Source organism: Ictalurus furcatus, chromosome 14 (assembly GCF_023375685.1).
Source record: "Ictalurus furcatus strain D&B chromosome 14, Billie_1.0, whole genome shotgun sequence".
In the NCBI taxonomy this organism is placed as follows: domain Eukaryota; kingdom Metazoa; phylum Chordata; class Actinopteri; order Siluriformes; family Ictaluridae; genus Ictalurus; species Ictalurus furcatus.
Window position 1 is genome coordinate 2,498,697 of NC_071268.1, and position 21,196 is coordinate 2,519,892.

Genomic DNA, 21,196 nt, shown 5'->3' on the forward strand with positions numbered 1-21,196 from the left:
GCCATACCACTCTGACAAAGCCTGATCTCATTTGACGTTGGAAGCAAAGCAGAGTTGGGCCTGGTTAGTACTTGGTTGGGATACTGATTGGGAATACTAGGTGCTGTAATTGTTTTATTTGGATAAGTGTTTTCATGATCTCTGCACAACATCCTCTTTTGGGATAAAGATTGGATACAGGTTTGAAGGGGATCCAATCAATCAATCAATCATCAGTCAGTCAGTCAGTCAATCAGTCAGTCAGTCAGTCAGTTCTTTGCTTACACTATTTCAATAGGCCCCATTTGGGGTCAGCTTTCGCTTACGGCCATACCACTCTGACAAAGCCCGATCTCATCTGACCTCGGAAGCAACCCGGAGTTGGGCCTGGTTAGTACTTGGTTGGGATACTGATTGGGAATACTAGGTGCTGTAATTGTTTTATTTGGATAAGTGTTTTCATGATCTCTGCACAACATCCTCTTTTGGGATACAGATTGGATACAGGTTTGAAGGGGACCCAATCAATCAATCAATCAATCATCAGTCAGTCAGTCAGTCAGTTCTTTGCTTACACTATTTATTTAGGCCCCATTTGGGGTCAGCTTTCGCTTATGGCCTTACCACTCTGATGAAGCCTTATCTCATCTGAGCTTGAAAGCAAATAAGAGTTGGGCCTGGTTGGTATTTGGATGGGAGACTGAATGGGAATATTAGGTGCTGTAAGATTTTTATTTGGATAAGTGTTTTCATGATCTCTGCACAACATCCTCTTTTGGGATAAAGATTGGATACAGGTTTGAATGGGAATCAATCAATCAATCAATCTTGACTCAGTCAGTCAGTTCTTTGCTTACACTATTTATATAGGCCCCATTTGGGGTCAGCTTTTGCTTACGGCCATACCGCTCTGTAAAATCCTGATCTCATCTGACCTTCGAAACAAAGCAGCGTGGGGTCTGGTTAGTACTTGGTTGGGAGACTGAATGGGAATACAAGGTGCTGTTAGGTTTTTATTTGGATAAGTGTTTTCATGATCTCTGCACAACATCCTCTTTTGGGATAAAGATTGGATACAGGTTTGAAGGGGACCCAATCAATCAATCAGTCAGTCAGTCAGTCAGTTCTTTGCTTACACTATTTAAATAGGCCCCATTTGGGGTCAGCTTTAGCTTACGGCCATACCACTCTGACAAAGCCTGATCTCATCTGATCTCGGAAGCAAAGCAGAGTAGGGCCTGGTTAGTACTTGGTTGGGAGACTGAATGGGAATACTAGGTGCTGTAAGCTTTTTATTTGGATAAGTGTTTTCATGATCTCTGCACGACATCCTCTTTTGGGATAAAGATTGGATAGAGGTTTGAAGGGGAATCAATCAATCAATCAATCTTGACTCAGTCAGTCAGTTCTTTGCTTACACTATTGATATAGGCCCCATTTGGGGTCAGCTTTCGCTTACAGCCATACCACTCTGACAAAGCCCGATCTCCTCTGACCTCGGAAGCAAAGCAGAGTTGGACTTGGTTGGGAGACTGAATGGGAATACTAGGTGCTGTAAGCTTTTTATTTGGATAAGTGTTTTCATGATCTCTGCACAACATCCTCATTTGGGATAAAGATTGGATACAGGTTTGAAGGGAACCCAATCACTCAATCAATCAGTCAGTCAGTCAGTCAGGTCTTTGCTTAAACTATTTAAATAGGCCCCATTTGGGGTCAGCTTTCGCTTACGGCCATACCACTCTGACAAAGCCTGATCTCATCTGACCTCAGAAACAAAGCAGAGTTGGGCCTGGTTAGTACTTGGTTGGGAGACTGAATGGGAATACTAGGTGCTGTAAGCTTTTTATTTGGATAAGTGTTTTCATGATCTCTGCACAACATCCTCTTTTGGGATAAAGATTGGATACAGGTTTGAAGGGGACCCAAGCAATCAATCAATCAATCAATCATTCAATTAATCAATCAGTCAGTCAGTCAGTCAGTATGTGCTTTGCTTACACTATTTAAATAGGCCCCATTTGGGGTCAGCTTTCGCTTATGGCCATACCACTCTGACAAAGCCTGCTCTCATCTTACCTCGGAAGCAAAGTAGAGTTGGACTTGGTTGGGAGACTGAATGGGAATACTAGGTGCTGTAAGCTTTTTATTTGGATAAGTATTTTCATGATCTCTGCACAACATCCTCTTTTAGGATAAAGATTGGATACAGGTTTGAAGGGGACCCAATCAATGAATCAATCAATCAATCATCAGTCAGTCAGCCATTTCTTTGCTTACACTATTCAAATAGGCCCCATTTGGAATCAGCTGTCGCTTGTGGCCATACCACTGTAACAAAGCCTGATCTCAGCTGACTTTGGAAGCAAAGGAGGGTTGGGCCTGGTTAGTACTTGGTTGGAAGACTGAATAGGGATACTAGGTGCTGTAAGCTCTTTATTTGGATAAGTGTTTTCATGATCTCTACACAACATCCTCTTTTGGGATAAAGATTGGATACAGGTTTGAAGGGGACCCAATCAATCAATCAGTCAGTCAGTCAGTCAGTTCTTTGCTTACACTATTTAAATAGGCCCCATTTGGAGTCAGCCTTCTTTTATGGCCATACCACTCTGACAAAGCCTGATCTCATCTGACCTCGGAAGCAAAGCAGAGTTGGGCCTGGTTAGTACTTGGTTGGGAGACTGAATGGGACTACTAGGTGCTGTAAGCTTTTTATTTGGATAAGTGTTTTCATGATCTCTGCACAACATCCTCTTTTGGGATAAAGATTGGATACAGGTTTGAAGGGGACCCAATCAATCAATCAAACAATCAATCAATCAGTCAGTCAGTCAGTTCTTTGCTTACACTATTTAAATAGGTCCCATTTGGTGTCAGCTTTAGCTTATGGCCATACCACTCTGACAAAGCCTGATCTCACCTGACCTTGGAACCAAAACAGAGTTGGCCCTGGTTGGTATTTGGTTGGGAGACTGAATGGGAATACTAGGTGCTGTAAGCTTTTTATTTGGATAAGTGTTTTCATGATATCTGCACAAGATCCTCTTTTGGGATAAAGATTGCATAAAGGTTTGAAGGGGACCCAATCAATCAATCAATCAGTCAGTCAGTGATTCAGTCAGTTCTTTGCTAACACTATTTAATTATGCCCATTCGGGAATCCCTTTTGCTTATGGCCATACCAGTCTGACAAAGCCTGATCTCATCTGACCTCGGAAACAAAGCAGAGTTGGGCTTGGTTGGTATTTGGTTGGGAGAGTGAATGGGAATATTAGGTGCTGTAAGCTTTTTATTTGGATAATTGTTTTGATGATCTCTGCACAACATCCTCTTTTGGGATAAAGATTGGATACAGGTTTGAAGGGGAATCAATCATTTAATCAATCTTGACTCAGTCAGTCAGTTCTTTACTTACACTAGTTATATAGGCCCCATTTGGGGTCAGCTTTCGCTTACAGCCATACCACTCTGACAAAGCCCGATCTCCTCTGACCTCGGAAACAAAGCAGAGTTGCACTTGGTTTGGAGACTGAATGGGAATACTAGGTGCTGTAAGCTTTTTATTTGGATAAGTGTTTTCATGATCTCTGCACAACATCCTCTTTTGGGATAAAGATTGGATACAGGTTTGAATGGGAATCAATCAATCAATCAATCTTGACTCAGTCAGTCAGTTCTTTGCTTACACTATTTATATAGGCCCCATTTGGGGTCAGCTTTCGCTTACAGTCATACCACTCTGACACAGCCCGATGTCCTATGACCTTGGAAACAAAGCAGAGTTGGACTTGGTTGGGAGACTGAATGGGAATACTAGGTGCTGAAAGTTTTTTATTTGGATAAGTGTTTTCATGATCTCTGCACAACATCCTCTTTTGGGATATAGATTGGATACAGGTTTGAAGGGGACCCAATCAATCAATCAATCATCAGTCAGTCAGTCAGGCAGTTCTTTGCTTACACTATTTAAATAGGCCCAATTTGAAGTCAGCTTTGCTTACGCCATGCCACTCTGACAAAGCCTCATCTCATCTGACCTCCGATGCAAAGCAGACTTGGGCCTGGTTAGTACTTGGTTGGGAGACTGAATTTGAATACTAGGTGCTCTAAGCTTTTTTACTTAAATAGGCCCCATTTGGCGTCAGATTTTGCTTTCGGCCATACCACTCTGACTAAGCCTGATCTCACTTGACTTTGGACGTAAAGCAGAGTTGCGCCTGGTTAGTACTTGGTTGGGAGACTGAATGGTAATAATAGGTGCTGTAAGCTTTTTATTTGGATAAGTCTTTTCATGATCTCTGCACAACATCCTCTTTTGGGATATAGATTGGATACAGGCTTGAAGGGGCCCCAATCAATCAAACAATCAGTCAGTCAGTCAGTCAATCAGTCAGTCAGTTCTTTGCTTACACTATTTAAATAGGCCCCATTTGGAGTTAGCTTTGCTTACGGCCATACCACTCTGACAAAGACTGATCTCATCTGACCGCCGAAGGAAAGCAGAGTTGGGCTTGGTTAATACTTGGTTGGGAGACTGAATGGGAATACTAGGTGCTGTAAGTGTTTTATTTGGATAAGTGTTTTCATGATCTCTGCACAACATCCTCTTTTGGGATAAAGATTGGATACAGGTTTGAAGGGGACCCAATCAATCAATCAATCAATCAGTCAGTCAGTCAGTGAGTCAGTCAGTTCTTTGCTTACGCTATTTAAATAGGCCCCATTTGGGGATAGCTTTCGCTTATGGCCATACCACTCTGACAAAGCCTGATCTCATTTGACGTTGGAAGCAAAGCAGAGTTGGCCCTGGTTAGTACTTGGTTGGGAGACTGAATTTGAATACTAGGTGCTGTAAGCTTTTTTACTTAAATAGGCCCCATTTGGCGTCAGATTTCGCTTTCGGCCATACCACTCTGACTAAGCCTGATCTCGTTTGACTTTGGGCGTAAAGCAGAGTTGGGCCTGGTTAGTACTTGCTTGGGAGACTGAATGGTAATAATAGGTGCTGTAAGCTTTTTATTTGGATAAGTGTTTTCATGATCTCTGCACAACATCCTCTTTTGGGATATAGATTGGATACAGGTTTGAAGGGGACCCAATCAATCAATCAATCATCAGTCAGTCAGTCAGTCAGTTCTTTGCTAACGCTATTTAAATAGGCCCCATTTGGGATCAAATTTCGTTTTCGGCCATACCACTCTGACAAAGCCCGATCTCATCTGACCTCGGAAGCAACCCGGAGTTGGGCCTGGTTAGTACTTGGTTGGGAGACTGAATGGGAATACTAGGTGCTGTGAGCTTTTTATTTGGATAAGTGTTTTCATGATCTCTGCACAACATCCTCTTTTGGGATACAGATTGGATACAGGTTTGAAGGGGACCCAATCAATCAATCAATCAATCAGTCAGTCAGTCAGTCAGTCACTCAGTCAGTTCTTTGCTTACACTATTTAAATAGGCCCCATTTGGAGTCAGTTCTTTGCTCACACTATTTAAATAGGCCCCATTTGGGGTCAGCTTTCGCTTACGGCCATACCAGTCTGACAAAGCCCGATCTCATCTGACCTCGGAAGCAACGCGGAGTTGGGCCTGGTTAGTACTTGGTTGGGAGACTGAATGGGAATAATAGGTGCTGTAAGCTTTTTATTTGGATAATTGTTTTGATGATCTCTGCACGACATCCTCTTTTGGGATAAAGATTGGATACAGGTTTGAAGGGGACCCAATCAAACAATCTATCATGACTCAGTCAGTCAGTTCTTTGCTTACACTATTTAAATCGGCCCCATTTGGGGTCAGCTTTCGCTTATGGCCATACCACTCTGACAAAGCCTGATCTCATCTGACCTTGAAAGCAAAGCAGAGTTGGGCCTGGTTAGTACTTGGTTGGGAGACTGAATTTGAATACTAGGTGCTGTAAGCTTTTTTACTTAAATAGGCCCCATTTGGAATCAGGTTTCGATTTTGGCCATACCACTCTGTCTAAGCCTGATCTCATGTGACCTTGGATGTAAAGCGGAGTTGGGCCTGGTTAGTACTTGGTTGGGAGATTGAATGGCAATACTAGGTGCTCTAAGCTTTTTATTTGGATAAGTGTTTTCATGATCTCTGCACAACATCCTGTTTGTGGATAAAGATTGGATACAGGTTTGAAGGGGACCCAATCAATCAATCAATCAATCAGTCAGTCAGTAAGTCAGTTCTTTGCTTACACTATTTAAATAGGCCCCATTTGGAATCAGCTTTCGCTAATGGCCATACCACTCTGACAATGCCTGATCTCACCTGACCTCGGAAGCAAAGCAGAGTTGGGCGTGGTTAGTACTTGGTTGGGAGATTGAATGGGAATACTAGGTGCTGTAAGCTTTTTATTTGGATAAGTGTTTTCATGATCTCTGCACAACATCCTCTTTTGGGATAAAGATTGGATACAGGTTTGAAAGGGACCCAAGCAATCAATCAATCAATCAATCAATCATTCAATTAATCAATCAGTCAGTCAGTCAGTATGTTCTTTGGTTACACTATTTAAATAGGCCCCATTTGGAGTCAGCTTTCGCTTATGGCCATACCACTCTGACAAAGCCTGATCTCATCTGACCTCGAAAGCAAAGCAGAGTTGGGCCTGGTTAGTACTTGGTTGGGAGACTGAATGAGAATACTAGGTGCTGTAAGCTTTATATTTGGATATTTTTTTTCATGATCTCTGCACAACATCCTCTTTTGGGATAAAGATTGGAAACAGGTTTGAAGGGGACCCAATCAATCAATCATCAGTCAGTCAGTCAGTCAGTTCTTTGCTTACACAATTTAAATAGGCCCCATTTGGGGTCAGATTTTGCTTACGGCCATACCACTCTGTGAAAACCTGATCTCATCTGACCTCCGAAGCAAAGCAGAGTTGGGTGTGGTTAGTACTTGGTTGGGAGACTGAATGGGATTACCAGGTGCTGTAAACTCTTTATTTGGATAAGTGTTTTCATGATCTCTGCACAACATCCTCTTTTGGGATAAAGATTGGATACAGGTTTGAAGGGGACCCAATCAATCAATTAATCACTCAATCAGTCAGTCAGTCAGTTCTTTGCTTACACTATTTAAATAGGCCCCATTTGGGGTCAGCTTTTGCTTACGGCCGTACCACTCTGACAAAGCCTGCTCTCATCTTACCTCGGAAGCAAAGCAGAGTTGGACTTGGTTGGGAGACTGAATGGAAATACTAGATGCTGTAAGCTTTTTATTTGGATAAGTGTTTTCATGATCTCTGCACAACATCCTCTTTTGGGATATAGATTGGATAGAGGTTTGAAGGGGACCCAATCAATCAATCAATCATCTGTCAGTCAGTCAGTCAGTTCTTTGTTTACACTATTTAAATAGGCCCCATTTGTGGTCAGCTTTCGCTTATGGCCATACCACTCTGACAAAGCCTGATCTCATTTGCCCTCGGAAGCAAAGCAGAGTTGGGACTGGTTGGTACTTGGTTGGGATACTGGATGTGAATACTAGGTGCTGTAAGCTTTTTATTTGGATAAGTGTTTTCATGATCTCTGCACAACATCCTCTTTTGGGATAAAGATTGGATACAGGTTTGAAGGGGACCCAATCAATCAATCAAGCAATCAATCAGTCAGTCAGTCAGGTCTTTGCTTACACTATTTAAATAGGCCCCATTTGGGATCAACTTTCGCTTATGGCCATGCTGCTCTGACAAAGCCCTATCTCGTCTGAGCTTGCAAGCAAAACAGAGTTGGGATTGGTTGGTATTTGGTTGGTAGACTGAATGGGAATAGTAGGTACTGTAAGCTTTTTATTTGGATAAGTGTTTTCATGATCTCTGCACAACATCCTCTTTTGGGATAAAGATTGGATACAGGTTTGAAGGGGACCCAATCAATCAATCAATCAATCAATCATCAGTCAGTCAGTCAGTTCTTTGCTTACACTATTTAAATAGGCCCCATTTGGTGTAAGCTTTCGCTTACGGCCGTACTACTCTGACAAAGCCTGATCTCATCTGACCTCCGATGCAAAGCAGAGTTGGGCCTGGTTAGTACTTGATTAGGAGACTGAATGGGAATACTAGGTGCTGTAAGCTTTTTATTTGGATAAGTATTTTCATGATCTCTGCACAACATCCTCTTTTGGGATAAAGATTGGATACAGGTTTGAAGGGGACCCAATCAATCAATCAATCAATCATCAGTCAGTCAGTCAGTTCTTTGCTTACACTATTTAAATAGGCTCCATTTGGGCTCAATTTTCACTTACCGCCATACCACTCTGACAAATCCTGATCTCATCTGACCTTGGAAGCAAAGCAGAGTTTCGCCTTGTTATTACTTGGATGGGAGACTAAATGGGAATACTATGTGCTGTAAGCTCTTTATTTGGATAAGTGTTTTCATGATCTCTGCAGAACATCCTCTTTTGGGATATAGATTGGATACAGGTTTGAAAGGGACCCAATCAATCAATCAATCAATCAGTCAGTCAGTAAGTCAGTTCTTTGCTTACACTATTTAAATAGGCCCCATTTGGAATCAGCTTTCGCTTATGGCCATACCACTCTGACAAAGCCTGATCTCACCTGACCTCGGAAGCAAAGCAGAGTTGGGCCTGGTTAGTACTCGGTTGGGAGATTGAATGGGAATACTAGGTGCTGTAAGCTTTTTATTTGGATAAGTGTTTTCATGATCTCTGCACAACATCCTCTTTTGGGATAAAGATTGGATACAGGTTTGAAAGGGACCCAAGCAATCAATCAATCAATCAATCAATCATTCAATTAATCAATCAGTCAGTCAGTCAGTATGTTCTTTGGTTACACTATTTAAATAGGCCCCATTTGGAGTCAGCTTTCGCTTATGGCCATACTACTCTGACAAAGCCTGATCTCATCTGACCTCGAAAGCAAAGCAGAGTTGGGCCTGGTTAGTACTTGGTTGGGAGACTGAATGGGAATACTAGGTGCTGTAAGCTTTATATTTGGATATTTTTTTTCATGATCTCTGCACAACATCCTCTTTTGGGATAAAGATTGGATACAGGTTTGAAGGGGACCCAATCAATCAATCAATCAGTCAGTCAGTCAGTCAGTAGGTTCTTTGCTTACACTATTTAAATAGGCCCCATTTGGGATCATCTTTCGCTTATGGCAATACCACTCTGACAAAGACTGCTCTCATCTTACCTCGGAATCAAAGCAGAGTTGGATTTGGTTGGGAGATGGAATGGGAATACTAGGTGCTGTAAGCTTTTTATTTGGATAAGTGTTTTCATGATCTCTGCACAACATCCTCTTTTGGGATAAAGATTGGATACAGGTTTGAAGGGGACCCAATCAATCAATCATCAGTCAGTCAGTCAGTCAGTTCTTTGCTTACACAATTTAAATAGGCCCCATTTGGGATCAGATTTTGCTTACGGCCATACCACTCTGTGAAAACCTGATCTCATCTGACCTCCGAAACAAAGCAGAGTTGGGTGTGGTTAGTACTTGGTTGGGAGACTGAATGGGATTACCAGGTGCTGTAAACTCTTTATTTGGATAAGTGTTTTCATGATCTCTGCACAACATCCTCTTTTGGGATAAAGATTGGATACAGGTTTGAAGGGGACCCAATCAATCAATTAATCACTCAATCAGTCAGTCAGTCAGTTCTTTGCTTACACTATTTAAATAGGCCCCATTTGGGGTCAGCTTTCGCTTACGGCCGTACCACTCTGACAAAGCCTGCTCTCATCTTACCTCGGAAGCAAAGCAGAGTTGGACTGTGGACTTGGTTGGGAGACTGAATGGAAATACTAGATGCTGTAAGCTTTTTATTTGGATAAGTGTTTTCATGATCTCTGCACAACATCCTCTTTTGGGATATAGATTGGATAGAGGTTTGAAGGGGACCCAATCAATCAATCAATCATCTGTCAGTCCGTCAGTCAGTTCTTTGCTTACACTATTTAAATAGGCCCCATTTGGGAACAACTTTCGCTTATGGCCATGCTGCTCTGACAAAGCCCTATCTCGTCTGAGCTTGCAAGCAAAGCAGAGTTGGGATTGGTTGGTATTTGGTTGGGAGACTGAATGGGAATACTAGGTGCTATAAGCTATTTATTTGGATAAGTGTTTTCATGATCTCTGCACAACATCCTCTTTTGGGATAAAGATTGGATACAGGTTTGAAGGGCACCCAATCAATCAATCAATCATCAGTCAGTCAGTCAGTTCTTTGCTTACACTATTTAAATTGGCCCCATTTGGGGTCAGCTTTTGCTTACGGCCATACCCCTCCGACAAAGCCTGATCTCATCTGACCTCGGAAGCAAAGCAGAGTTGAGTCTGGTTAGTACTTGGTTGGGAGACTGAATGGTAATAATAGGTGCTGTAAGGTTTTTATTTGGATAAGTGTTTTCATGATCTCTGCACAACATCCTCTTTTGGGATAAAGATTGGAAACAGGTTTGAAGGGGACCCGATCCATCAATCAATCACTCAATCAATCAATCAATCAATTAGTCAGTCAGTCAGTCAGATCTTTGCTTACACTATTGAAATTGGCCCCATTTGGGGTTTGCTTTCGCTTATGGCCATACCACTCTGACGGCGCTAGTGAGTAGCACCACAGAAGAAGTGTGTTGCCTACAGTAGGTCAGAGAGGCTCACCAAAATCTTTGTGTTTATTTTTTTTGAGTTTAAATACCTGTTGTTCTTTTTTTCATTAGTGTTTTGTTTTTTTTGTTTGTTAAATCCTCCCAGCAGCACAGGCTGTTTGGGAGGGGTTTAAACTTAGTTTGCGTCTATTTTTGTTTGTTTGTCGTTGTTTGTTTTTTGTTTTTTTTGTGTTTACAATGGATGACTTAAAGGCGACGGATACGGCAATGGCGGAAGGAACACGACGTGGACAAGAATTCGGACCGGAAAAACGACAAAGGGATGGAAACGGAAAAGGGAAGGAGGAAAGGGAAGAAGGCGTAAAGAGAGTATATATGAAGGAGGCAACCGTGACTGTGGATCTGGGGAACGCGGAGGACGCCAGAGCAGAGGACATTATCAAAGCGGTGGTGGAAAAAATCGGAGAGGGAAAGATCCTAGCGGTGAGACCGAAGCAGCGAAAAGAATACGAGGTAACACTTGAAAAAGAGGAGGACACGGAAAGTCTAAGCGATGGACTGATAATCAGAGGCATAAACTGCGAAGTAAGAAGGTTACACAACAGGGACTTTGTCGTTTCCTTCATGCATCTGCCCGCCTATCTGGACGATGAGGCCATTGCTCAAAAGCTGACGGGATGGGGAGTAACACCCATCTCAAAAATAAAAAGGAGGCGGTATCCGGGTACAAACATCGAGGACGGGACCAGATTCGTTAAAACAAGGTTCCCGGCAGTGGTGACGTCACTCCCGTATAGCACCAAGCTAGAAACGGCAGAAGGACCGCAGTACTTCCGGGTAATGCACAGTCATCAGGTGAAGACTTGTCGTCTGTGCTTGAGCCCGGATCATCTGGTAAAGGACTGCCCCAGTTTCAAGTGCTACAAATGCGAGGAGAGGGGGCACTTTGCAAGAGACTGTAACACGGTGAAGTGCCCGGACTGTGGAAAGTATTTAAACAAGTGTGAATGCTGGATGGAGAGCGAGGAGGGAGAAGAGAAGCAATTGAATGGGCAGGAGCATGGAGGAGATGGCGAGAGGGAACAAGAAGAGCAAGCCGGAGTAATACAGGTCAGTGAAGCAGCTGAAAACATAGAGCATGGTGAACAGATGGACGAGTGCGACAGGCAGGATATGCAACAAGAGCAACGGGGAGAAACTTGGACACAAATTGATATAACTGAAACTTTGGAAAACGCGCTGGACAGAGCAGGACAAGAAGAGGAAAGAAGTAACAAGCAAGGTGCTGAAAATGAAAGTGAGGAGGGGGAAGAAATGGAGGACAGAATACTAAAAACCGTGAAGAGAAGGCGATCAATAAAGGTTATGCCAAGCTTGATAACTGCTAGAAAAAAAGGGATTAAAAAAGATGCGTTGAAACATGGTAACAGATATGAGTGTCTAAAGGACTTGGATGGGATGGACTGAAACGATGGGTATGATGTACATCTTTCTTTGTTGCATGGTTTTAAGAATAGTTACATTTAATGCGAGAGGGCTTTTAAATGTAAGCAAATTCGAAAAAGTTAAGGAAATGTGTAAATTGGAAGATATAATTGTACTACAAGAAACTAACTGGAGGGACGGTTTTATAAGAGAAGTGAGAAAAAGATGGAATTGAGAAATATTTCATAGCAATGGTGATGATAAGTTCGATAGAGGAGTAGCAATATTGATAAAAAATAATAGAGACATAAAATGTAAAATGATGTATAAGGACACGTTTGGGAAATGCATGGTGGTAGAAATAGAAAATGAAGAGAGAAAAGTGGTGGTGGTTAACGTGCATGCACCAACGGGGGAACAGGAGAAAAGGGGGTATTTTAAGTTTTTAAGGGAGTTTTTAAAGAAGTACACTAAGGTTATCATAATGGGGGATTTTAATACGGTATTTAGCAAGTTAGATGTGGCTGAAGGGATGGTTTTTAAAACGGATACGGGGAGAAAAGAGTTAAAGTTATTAATGGATGACAATAATATGATTGACATTTGGAGGGAAAGAAATGAAAAGAAAAAAGAATACTCAAGGAGGCAGATAGTCGGGAATTTTATGTGTGGAACAAGGATTGATTTTATCTTATGCACAAGAAACATAGAGAGTTTTATAGAAGGGATAAGATACGGGGAAACAAGCCTAAGTGATCATAAGCCCCTGTTCATGCACATAGATTGGAGTGTAGTTAAAAGAGGGCCAGGGGTATGGGTTTTAAATACAGAAATCTTAAAGAATGAGGAGTATATTGTAAAGATAAAGGAGATTATTGAAAACGAAAAGGAAAGTGGTATGTTCCAGGAAGATAAAAGAATATGGTGGGAAAACGTAAAATACGAAGTGAAAAAGCTTACGATTAAATATTGCACGCAAATGCAGAAAAGCAAAAAGAATAAGAAAAGAGAAATAAGGGAACGGTGGGAAAAAGAATTAAATGAGAAGGGAAGGGATATACAAAAATTAAAAGCAATAGACGAGGAATTGCAAGAAATGGAAGAAAATAAATATCAAGGTGCAAGGTTGCGAAGTAAAGCAAAGTATATGGGGGAGGGGGAAAAGTGCACGAAATTCTTTTTCGATCTAGAAAGAAGGAAAGGGAGAGCCGAAATAATAAAAGGAATTAAAGGGGAGAATGGAAAAGTAGTAGAAAAAAATGAGGAAATTCTGAAAGAAATTAAAGTATACTACGAAAAGCTATTTAGCTCAGAGGGAGTAGAAGAAAAAGAGAAGGAATTTTTATTGAATCAAATAGAAGCAAGGGTAGGAGAGGAAGATAAAAAAGAATGTGACCAGGACATAAGGGAGGAAGAGATAGAAAAAGCCATAACCCAATTAAATAGAAAGAAAAGCCCAGGGATAGATGGGTTGGGGGGTGAGTTTTATATTGTTTTTAAGGATGTTTTAACCAGCACCCTGAAAAAAGTCTATGACGAGATCTTTAAGAAAGGAGAGATGAACCAAAGAATGGGAATGGGGTTGATTAAGTTGGTATATAAAAGAAAAGGAGAAAGAGTAGACTTAAGAAACTACAGACCGATCACAATGCTTAATACAGACCTAAAGATTTTAGCAAAAATTTTAGCCAATAGACTAAAGGAAGTAATGCCGACCATAATCAAAACGAACCAAGTATACGGGATAAAAGGGAGAGATATAGCGGACACAACGCTAAGTATACAAGACATAGTAAGATATATGAAAGTGAAAAACAAAGAAGGATATGTAATTAGTCTAGGTTTTGAGAAAGCTTTCGACAGGGTGAATCATGATTATTTATTTGGAATTTTAAAAAGCTTTGGTTTCGGGAAGAATTTTATTGAATGGATTAAAATTTTATACAGAGGCGCAGTAACGAAAATAAAATGCAACGGTTTTTTAACGCAGTGTTTTAAAATACAAAGGTCTATAAGACAGGGATGCCCATTATCAGCACTTTTATACTCACTTATCTCAGAGCCACTAGGACTAGCAATAAAACAAGAAGGTGCAATAAAAGGAATAGGGGTTGAAGGAGGGAAAGAAAAAGAGAAAATATTTCAATATGCGGATGACACGACGGTAATAGTAAAAGAAAAAGAGAGCGTTGAGAAAGCCATGGAAATCGTACAAACGTTTTGCAGGGGCGCAGGCGGTAAGATAAACGAACACAAAACAGTGTATATGAGGTTTGGAAGGGCTATAGATGTAACAGATTGTTTTGCTTTCAAAGAAACAAATGAAATGAAGATCCTAGGTGTTTTAATCGGGAAGGATGAAAGGAAAGTAGGGGAAACCATGTGGGAGGGCATATTAGGAAACATTGAAAGAAAACTGGCCTTTTGGAAACTGAGGACTCTCAGTTTGAAAGGGAAGGTCTTAATCCTAAATGTGTTAATGGCGTCCAAATTGTGGTATACCCTATACGTGTCATCCATGCCTTTGTGGGCAGAACAAAGGCTGAAGAAATGTTTTTTAGATTTCTTATGGGATAAAAAACCACCAAGAATTGCGTTTAACACTTTGATAGGTACGGTGGAAAGGGGGGGTCTAGGTTTAGTAGATGTGGGGCAAAAGAAAAACAGTTTAAGAGTGAAAATAATAAAAAAGTATATGGATGACGAGAATAATGCAGCGTGGAAAAAAACTATGGAGTATTTTATAAATAAATGTGGGAATTTTAACTTGGGAGACAGTATTCTATGCATGAAAACGAAGAATTGGATGACGGAAGGGCTACCGGAGTTTTACAAAGAATCGATGGGTGCCTGGGGGAAGTTTTTAACCATTGTGCACTTTAAGCCCCGAGGCAGGGAGAGCATCTTAAACCAGCCCCTGTTTCTAAACAACAGTGTTTTAATGCAAGGAAAGGAGATTTTTTTTAGAAAATGGTGGGAGGTGGGAATTACGAGGGTTAGAGACGTTTTATACGAGTTTAAAGAAGGTTTCCTACCGGTACAGTGTATAATCGATGCAATGGAGGAGGCAAAGGAAGACTTTAGTAGACAAGAGATAATCAATAAGTATGGTGCAATCAAGAAGGCAATACCTAAGGAGTGGATAGAGAGAATTGAGAACATGGAGGAGGGAGAAACGGGAAGAGAGGTTTACGTGAAGATGGGAGAACAACTGTTTGATTTTAAACAATGTACAGTGAAAATGTTTTATGGATTTTTTAGAGATGGAGCTTTTAAAACACCAATCGCAAATGAGTACTGGCAAAAGAAGTTCAATGACCTTGAGGAAAACGACATATGGAATAACATGAAAGGGCCGATCGTAGAGACAAAATTGGAAAACCTTGAGTATTTTATCAGACACAGAGTAATATTCACAGACGCTTTTCTGAACAAATTAGGAATGGAACAGACAGCAATATGTAAAGTATGTAATGAGGATGAGGAAGGTTTTTTACATTTGTTTTTACACTGCAAAGAGTTGAAAGATTTTAATGTGAACTGTAGGAAAATAATTGGGCAACTGAAGGGGGGAAAAATGAGAAAGACACGAAATGGAATAAAGTCGTCATGCTAGGAGTGGATAAAAAGTGTAAAAACAATAAACTGATCAATCTGCTTGTGATGTTGCTAAAAAGTGCAATATGGGAAAGAAGGGTTGTGGCAAAAAGAGAAAAAATTGTAATGGATGTAGAGCGTGTTTTTAAAAGAAAAGTGGAAAAATATATAGAATGTTTGTTTTTCTATTTTAAACAAGAAGATAAAATGGATGATTTTTATAACGTTTTTACGCCAGAGGTATGTAAGGTGTTCGAGGATTTACAATGGAAAGTGCCAGGATAATAAGGGTAATTTTATCATATAAATGTAATTTATTGTTTTAGAGGTTGACTGTGTTTTAAACTGGATGTTATACTGGATGTAAATACTAAATGTTTTATTGAGTTAGGTTTTATGTGTTAAACATAATGTACATACTAACATTTTAAGATGAAAATGTATTTATACTGTAACATGTTTTCTTAATGGAATAAAAAAACAAAAAACAAAAAAAAAAAAACAAGGCCTGATCTCATCTGACCTCGGAAGCAAAGCAGAGTTTGGCCTGGTGAGTACTTGTTTGGGAGACTGAATGGGAATACTAGGTGCTGTAAGCTATTTATTAGTATAAGTGTTTTCATGATCTCTGCACAACATCCTCTTTTGGGATAAAGATTGGATACAGGTTTGAAGGGGACCCAATCAATCAGTCAGTCAGTCAGTAGGTTCTTTGCTTACACTATTTAAATAGGCCCCATTTGGAGTCAGCTTTCGCTTACGGCCATACCACTCTGACAAAGCCTGATCTCATCTGACCTTGGAAGAAAAGCAGAGTTGGGCCTGCTTGGTACTTGGTAGGGAGGTTGAAAGGGAATACTAGGTGCTGTAAGCTTTTTATTTTTACAAGTGTACGCATGATCTCTGCACAACATCCTCTTTTGGGATTAAGATTGGATACAGGTTTGAAGGGGACCCAATCTATCTATCAATCAATCATCAGTCAGGCAGTCAGTTCTTTGCTTACACTATTTAAATAGGCCCCATTTATGGTCAGCTTTTGCTTATGGCCATACCACTCTGACAAAGCCTGACCTCGGAAGGAAAGCAGAGTTGGGCCTGGTTGGTATTTGATTGGGAGACTGAATGAGAATAATAGGTGCTGTAAGCTTTTTATTTGGATAAGTGTTTTCATGATCTCTGCACAACATCCTCCTTTGGGATAAAGATTGGATAAAGGTTTGAAGGGGACCCAATCAATCAATCAATCATTCAATTAATCATTCAGTCAGTCAGATCATTGCTTACAGTATTTAAATAGGCCCCATTTGGGATCAGCTTTCGCTTACGGCCATACCACTCTGTGTAAGCCTGATCTCATCTGATCTTGGATGTAAAGCAGAGTTGGGTCTGGTTAGTACTTGGTTGGGGGACTGAGGGGGAATACTAGGTGCTGTATGCTCTTTATTTGGATAAGTGTTTTCATGATCTCTGCACAACATCCTCTTTGTGGATAAAGATTGGATACAAGTTTGAAGGGGGCCCAATCAATCAATCAATCAATCAGTAACTCAATCATCAGTCAGTCAGTCAGTCAGGCAGTCAGTTCTTTGCTTACACTATTTAAATAGGCCCCATTTGGGGTCAGCTTTCGCTTACGGCCATACCGATCTGACAAAGCCCCATCTCATCTGACCTTGGAAGCAAAGCAGAGTTGGGCTTGGTTGATATTTGGTTGGGAGACTGAATGGGAATACTACGTGCTGTAAGCTTTTTATTTGGATAAGTGTTTTCATGATCTGTGCACAACATCCTCTTTTGCGATAAAGATTGGATAAAGGTTTGAAGGGGACCCAATCAATCAATCAAAAAATTATCACTCACTCAGGCAGGTCTTTGCTTACACTATTTAAATAGGCCCCATTTGGGGTCAGCTTTCGCTTACGGCCATACCACTCTGACAAAGCCTGATCTCATCTGACCTCAGAAGCATAGCAGAGTTCAGCCTGGTTAGTATTTGATTGGGAGACTGAATGGGAATACTAGGTGCTGTAAGTTTTTTTACTTAAATAGGCCCCATTTGGCATCAGATTTCGCTTTCGGCCATACCACTCTGATTAAGCCTGATCTCATTTGACCTCGGAAGCAAAGCAGAGTTGGGCTTGGTTAGTACTTGGTTGGGAGACTGAATGGGACTACTAGGTGCTGTAAGCTTTTTATTTGGATAAGTGTTTTCATGATCTCTGCACAACATCCTCTTTTGGGATAAAGATTGGATACAGGTTTGGAGGGGAATCAATCATTCAATCAATCTTGACTCAGTCAGTCAGTTCTTTACTTACACTAGTTATATAGGCCCCATTTGAGGTCAGCTTTCGCTTACAGCCATACCACTCTGACAAAGCCCGATCTCCTCTGACCTCGGAAACAAAGCAGAGTTGGACTTGGTTTGGAGACTGGATGGGAATACTAGGTGCTGTAAGCTTTTTATTTGGATAAGCGTTTTCATGATCTCTGCACAACATCCTCTTTTGGGATAAAGATTGGATACAGGTTTGAAGGGGACCCAATCAATCAATCAATCAATCAATCAATCATCAGTCAGTCAGGCAGTCAGTTCTTTGCTTACACTATTTAAATAGGCCCCATTTGGGGTCAGCTTTCACTTATGGCCATACCACTCTGACAAAGCCTGATCTCCTCTGACCTTGGAAGCTAGCATTGTTGGGCCTGGTTAGTACTTGGTTGGGGGACTGACTGGAAATACTAGGTGCTGGAAGCTTTTTGTTTGGATAAGTGTTTTCATGATCTCTGCACAACATCCTCTTTTGGGATAAAGATTGGATACAGGTTTGAAGGGGACCCAATCAATCAATCAATCAATCATCAGTCAGTCAGTCAGTTCTTTGCTTACACTATTTATTTAGGCCCCATTTGGGGTCAGCTTTCGCTTACGGCCTTACCACTCTGACGAAGCCTGATCTCATCTGACCTCGGAAGCAAAGCAGAGTTGGGCCTGGTTGGTATTTTTTTGGGAGACTGAATGGGAATACTAGGTGCTGTAAGCTTTTTATTTGGATAAGTGTTTTCATGATCTCTGCACAACATCCTCTTTTGGGATAAAGATTGGATAAAGGTTGGAAGGGGACCCAATCAATCAATCAATCAATAACTCAATCATCAGTAAGTCAGTCAGTCAGGCAGTCAGTTCTTTGCTTACACTATTTCAATACGCCCCATTTGGGGTCAGCTTTCGCTTACGGCCGTACCACTCTGACAAAGCCGGATCTCATCTGATCTCGGAAGCAACGCGGAGTTGGGCCTGGTTAGTACTTGGTTGGGACACTGAATGGTAATAATAGTTGCTGTAAGCTTTTTATTCGGATAAGTGTTTTCATGATCTCTGCACAACATCCTCTTTTGGGATAAAGATTGGATACAGGTTTGAAAGGGACCCAATCAATCATTCAATCAGTCAGTCAGTCAGTAGGTTCTTTGAATACACCATTTAAACAGGTCCCATTTGGGGTCAGTTTTCACTTAAGGCCATAGGACTCTGACAAAGCCTGATCTCATCTGACCTTGGAAGCAAAGCAGAGTTGGGACTGCTTGGTAGTTGGTTTGGATACTGGATGTGAATACTAGCTGCTGTAAGCTTTTTATTTGGATAAGTGTTTTCATGATCTCTGCACAACATCCTCTTTTGGGATCAAGATTAGATACAGGTATGAAGGGGACCCAATCAATCAATCAATCATCAGTCAGTTCTTTGCTTACACTATTTAAATAGGCCCCATTTGGGGTCAGCTTTCACTTATGGCCATACCACTCTGACAAAGCCTGATCTCTTCTGACCTTGAAAGCTAAGCAGTTTTAGGCCTGGTTAGTACTTGGTTTGGGAGACTGAATGGGAATACTAGGTGCTGTGAGCTTTTTATTTGGATAAGTGTTTTCATGATCTCTGCACAACATCCTCTTTTTGGATAAAGATTGGATACAGGTTTGAAGGGGAGCCAATCAATCAATCAGTCAGTCAGTTCTTTGCTTACACTATTTAAATAGGCCCCAATTGGGGTCAGCTTTCGCTTTCGGCCATACCACTCTGACAGCGCTAGCGAGTAGCACCTGTGTAGTAGTGAGTTGGCTGCAGTTGGTGAGAGAGGCTCACCAAAATCTTTGTGCTTATTTGTTTGTGGTTAAATACCTAATTATTTTCATTAGTGTTTTTTGTTTGTTTGTTTGTTTGTTCCTCCCGGCAGCGCAGGCTGTTTGGGAGGAGCTTTCTGAGCTTACTTCGCGTCCTTTCTTTGTTTCTTTTGTGCGTTTTCTTTGTTTGTATAAAAATGGACGGCTTAAGAACGACGGATACGGCAATGGCGGACGAAATACGGCGTGGAAAAGAACTCGGAATGGAACAACGACCAAGAGATGATGACGGAAAAGGAAAGCTGGAAAAAAAGTAAGCCGGGAAGAGAATTTATATGAAGGAGGCAACTGTGACGGTGGATCTGGGGAATGTGGAGGAAGCCAGAGCGGCGGACATCATAAAAGCGGTGGCAGAGAAAATCGGGGAAGGAAGAATCCTGGCGGTGAGACCTAAACAGAGGAAAGAATATGAGGTGACGCTCGAGAAAGAGGAAGACACGGAAGGCCTGTGCGACGGCCTGACAATCAGAGGCATAAAATGTGAAGTCACGCGGCTACACAATAGAGACTTTGTGGTGTCCTTCATGCACCTACCTGTTTACCTGGACGATGAAGTCATCATCCAAAAGCTGACGGGATGGGGAGTAACACCCATATCAAAAATAAAAAGGAGGCAATATCCCGGTACAAGCATCGAAGACGGGACTAGATATGTAAAAACAAGGTTCCCGAAAGAGGTGACGTCGCTCCCATACAGCACCAAGCTGGAAACCGCAGAAGGACCTCAGTACTTCCGGGTAATGCACAGCCAGCAGGTGAAGACATGTCGGCTGTGTTTGAGCCCGGACCATCTGGTCAAGGGCTGCCCCAGCTTCACGTGCTACAAGTGCGAGGAGAGGGGACACTTCGCAAGGGACTGCAAAACGGTGAAGTGCCCGGACTGCGACAGACACCTAAACAAGTGTGAATGCTGGATGGAGAGCGAGGAGCGAAACGAGGAACAGGTGAACGGACAGAAGCAAGGAGGAGACGATGAGAGGGAACAAGAGGAGCCAGCCGGAGAAACGCGGATCGATGATGCAGCTGAAGACACGGAGCACGGTGAGCAGATGGACGAGGGCGACAGACAAAATGTACAACAGGAGCAACAGGCAGCAACCTGGACACCAATCGACATCACTGAAACCCTGGAAAACGCGCTGGATTGAACAGAACAAAAAGAGGAAAGCAGGAGCAAGCAAAGTGCTGAAAATGAAAGCGAGGAGGAGGAAGAAATGGATGACAAAATACCCAAAACGACAAAAAGGAGGCGGTCAATAAAGGTTTTTCCGAACTTGATAACTACCAGGAAAAAAGTGATCAAAAAAGACGCGTTGAAGCATGAGAACAGATACGAGTGTCTGAAGGACTTGGTGGGGATGGACTAAAATGACCGGTATGATATACATCCTTCTTT

General features: G+C 41.6%; 2 non-coding genes and 21 pseudogenes across 2 annotated transcripts; all 23 read left to right on the plus strand.

Annotated features, from left to right (window-relative positions):
- Nucleotides 1-112, plus strand: part of LOC128618729 (uncharacterized) — a 119-nt pseudogene extending 7 nt beyond the window's left edge.
- Nucleotides 113-299: 187 nt separating this feature from the next.
- Nucleotides 300-418, plus strand: LOC128618847 (uncharacterized; annotated as a pseudogene).
- A 732-nt stretch (nt 419-1,150) lies between these two features.
- Nucleotides 1,151-1,269, plus strand: LOC128618763 (5S ribosomal RNA). The gene has a single exon (XR_008387789.1). It is a non-coding gene; the product is annotated as a 5S ribosomal RNA (ribosomal RNA).
- A 435-nt stretch (nt 1,270-1,704) lies between these two features.
- On the plus strand, nt 1,705-1,823 carry LOC128618727 (5S ribosomal RNA). Its single transcript, XR_008387780.1, has one exon. It is a non-coding gene; the product is annotated as a 5S ribosomal RNA (ribosomal RNA).
- A 750-nt stretch (nt 1,824-2,573) lies between these two features.
- On the plus strand, nt 2,574-2,692 carry LOC128618826 (uncharacterized; annotated as a pseudogene).
- A 172-nt stretch (nt 2,693-2,864) lies between these two features.
- LOC128618743 (uncharacterized) lies at nt 2,865-2,983 on the plus strand (annotated as a pseudogene).
- Nucleotides 2,984-4,721: 1,738 nt separating this feature from the next.
- LOC128618736 (uncharacterized) lies at nt 4,722-4,840 on the plus strand (annotated as a pseudogene).
- Nucleotides 4,841-5,163: 323 nt separating this feature from the next.
- On the plus strand, nt 5,164-5,282 carry LOC128618839 (uncharacterized; annotated as a pseudogene).
- Nucleotides 5,283-5,504: 222 nt separating this feature from the next.
- LOC128618831 (uncharacterized) lies at nt 5,505-5,623 on the plus strand (annotated as a pseudogene).
- Nucleotides 5,624-5,786: 163 nt separating this feature from the next.
- On the plus strand, nt 5,787-5,905 carry LOC128618837 (uncharacterized; annotated as a pseudogene).
- Nucleotides 5,906-6,229: 324 nt separating this feature from the next.
- LOC128618841 (uncharacterized) lies at nt 6,230-6,348 on the plus strand (annotated as a pseudogene).
- A 192-nt stretch (nt 6,349-6,540) lies between these two features.
- Nucleotides 6,541-6,659, plus strand: LOC128618734 (uncharacterized; annotated as a pseudogene).
- A 163-nt stretch (nt 6,660-6,822) lies between these two features.
- Nucleotides 6,823-6,941, plus strand: LOC128618850 (uncharacterized; annotated as a pseudogene).
- A 443-nt stretch (nt 6,942-7,384) lies between these two features.
- On the plus strand, nt 7,385-7,503 carry LOC128618730 (uncharacterized; annotated as a pseudogene).
- Nucleotides 7,504-7,961: 458 nt separating this feature from the next.
- LOC128618834 (uncharacterized) lies at nt 7,962-8,080 on the plus strand (annotated as a pseudogene).
- A 454-nt stretch (nt 8,081-8,534) lies between these two features.
- LOC128618770 (uncharacterized) lies at nt 8,535-8,653 on the plus strand (annotated as a pseudogene).
- A 192-nt stretch (nt 8,654-8,845) lies between these two features.
- Nucleotides 8,846-8,964, plus strand: LOC128618751 (uncharacterized; annotated as a pseudogene).
- A 439-nt stretch (nt 8,965-9,403) lies between these two features.
- On the plus strand, nt 9,404-9,522 carry LOC128618857 (uncharacterized; annotated as a pseudogene).
- Nucleotides 9,523-16,370: 6,848 nt separating this feature from the next.
- LOC128618740 (uncharacterized) lies at nt 16,371-16,489 on the plus strand (annotated as a pseudogene).
- Nucleotides 16,490-16,937: 448 nt separating this feature from the next.
- LOC128618853 (uncharacterized) lies at nt 16,938-17,056 on the plus strand (annotated as a pseudogene).
- Nucleotides 17,057-17,533: 477 nt separating this feature from the next.
- Nucleotides 17,534-17,652, plus strand: LOC128618737 (uncharacterized; annotated as a pseudogene).
- Nucleotides 17,653-17,689: 37 nt separating this feature from the next.
- Nucleotides 17,690-17,808, plus strand: LOC128618836 (uncharacterized; annotated as a pseudogene).
- Nucleotides 17,809-18,543: 735 nt separating this feature from the next.
- On the plus strand, nt 18,544-18,662 carry LOC128618843 (uncharacterized; annotated as a pseudogene).
- The last annotated feature ends 2,534 nt before the right edge of the window (nt 18,663-21,196 follow it).